The following is a 2,571-nucleotide window of genomic DNA, read 5'->3' on the forward strand; positions in this document are numbered from 1 at the left end:
TGCTTACTGTGTCCCCCCCCCTTCTGCCACTCCCCATTCCTCATATAAGGCCTTCTGATAACCTGAATGTGCAAGCAAACTGAGTATACTTCCTTTCTAAGATCCAGTCATTCCTTTCTTCTCAGCTGCGTGATTCCCCACCCTGCCTCATTCCCTGTGTATCTCAGTCTTGCAAACTGTTCCCAGTGCATTTACGGCACAGGCCAGGTATATAAGCAGTCTTTGATTTCAGGGCTGCTGAGCCTTCATGGCTCTCAATCTGAATCATGACTCCCAATGATGACTGCAAAAGGTTCCAGTTTTGTGAATGGTTTAAGGCCATTCAGACCAGCATGCATCATGCGGAATATGCTTAATGGAAAAAAACCTTTAGCTACAGCCTTGGGAGTGAACTTGACAACAAGTCCAAGCCCCCTCACACTGTGTTAAATAAAGGTCTAATTGAGCATTCAGAGTTTGGGGTCTGATCTTCTTGGGTCCTGGGTGAAAAGGCAGTAGTTCAGCTAGTAAAGCAATTTACCTGAAAGACTTTACAGTGTGCCCATCTAACAGACAGCCCCACAATCACATGGAGACATTCCCATTTTCATAGAACAGAGACTGGGTTATCTACCAACCTTGATTTTTTTGGGGATGAGATTGACTGCTGCTTGGGCAGGATAGGAAGTCCTCCTGAGATCTTTGCCCTCTCATATTTTACTATTTAGATTAACACCCCCCCCATCTTTTACGAGTGTGTTAATATTTTAATAATGCTTTCACTATACACTTGCTTCTTCCAGCAGCTCTTCAACATGTAACTTGTTGGTTCAAACAAATGTTTTATAAATGGCAAGGTTATAGATTAGTGGTAGATCATCTGCTTTTTTCATGTAGAAGGTTCCAGGCTCAATCCCTAGCATCTCCAGGTAGGGCTGGGAATGTCCCCGAAACCCTGGAGAGCTGCTGCCAGTCAGTGTTGGCAACACTGAATTAGATGGAGCCAATGGTGTGACTTGGTGTAAGAAAGCATCCTATGAGATCATCTATGGATATGACAGAATTTGCAGTGCGTGTGTGGGGAGTTTTGATACCTCTGGCCAAGGAAGAATCAGATGAATATAGCCGATTACAAAAGGCTAGCCAAATTCTGTAACCAGCAAGTTAGTTTAATGAAGAAGTGGGCAGAAGGGTGGGGGGCTTCTTAGAAGCTTTGGAATGAAATGAACTAACCTCACCATTCCTAATTCACTTACGTTATATTTTCTCATCGTATAAGTTTTCTGAAATTGTTCCATATTAGTGGCAATATGTAGACCCCAAAGTTATACGGTATGACCTTGTTAAAGGATAACCATCAAGAAAGAACCTGTAACTTGGACCCCCATCTGTGCTGTACCTTTAAAGCTGTGTCAAACCACTTTGGTAGTTAAGGGTGCCGAGAGTTGTTAGGAGACCTCATTGCAATGCTAGAACCCCTAAGGTTGTTAACGATGGTCATTCTTCTCAGAGAGCTCTGGGGTCTCCTAACAACACAAAGCACTCTTAACTACAATTCCCAGGATTCTTTGAGAGAAGCCATGGCTGTTTAAAATGGTATGATACGGCTTTACAGTGGTACCTCGGGTTAAGTACTTAATTTGTTCCGGAGGTCCATTCTTAACCTGAAACTGTTCTTAACCTGAAGCACCACTAGCTAATGGGGCCTCCTGCTGCCACCGCGCCACTGGAGCACGATTTCTGTTCTCATCCTGAAGCAAAGTTCTTAACCTGAAGCACTATTTCTGGGTTAGCGGAGTCTGTAACCTGAAGCGTATGTAACCTGAAGCGTATGTAACCCGAGGTACCACTGTATATATGTGTCTTATTGATGGAGCCTTGCTCTTACTTCTAGACTGAAGTAAGGGGGTCCTAATGGAATACACGTTCTGAATTCCTCTGCAAGGCAGAATGTGGGGACCAAGTGGGAGCCAAACCACTTCACACTTCCTTTCTCAAAATGGAGCCACTAGAGTCAAGCTAACCCACCACTGCCATTCCTTCTTTAATTGTATTGCAGGTGTCCACTTGTGCCTTGTGGGGAAGGGAGCTGGTTTTTTCATTTTTAATTATTGCAATTCCCAGTGATTTCTCGAGTAAATTTGTATTTTTAGTTGTATAGACAGGGATAAGCCAATAGGGTGCACTGCTGTGCTGCTCATGAAACATATGGATTCCCTTGCCTGACAGATTCTTGAAAGCAGGAGATGTCTCCAGAACTTGAGCTTCCTGCATTCCTTGTCTGCTGTTTCTCTTTATTTTCTTGGCTGAGGACTCTTCATGTGTGTTTGTAACTATAACTCTAATTATGACTACGTTTGAATGTGAGACGTTCCACTGTTGCATTGAAATGACCCAACATCCTGCTGACCTCAATTAAAAATAAATGAAACTATTTCGTTAGGAATGTACAGATTTTTAAAAAATATATATAAAAAGCAAAACATTTGTGTACATAGTTCGTTCAGTGTCTAATGCACTAGGTCTGTCATGCTGGGGTAGGCAGCAAGTAAGATAAGTGAGGAATCACTGTGCCTGAAGCCTCCAGGCTGC

The sequence above is a fragment of the Podarcis melisellensis genome, assembly GCF_964234715.1.
Source record: "Podarcis melisellensis genome assembly, chromosome: 1".
Lineage (NCBI taxonomy): Eukaryota > Metazoa > Chordata > Lepidosauria > Squamata > Lacertidae > Podarcis > Podarcis melisellensis.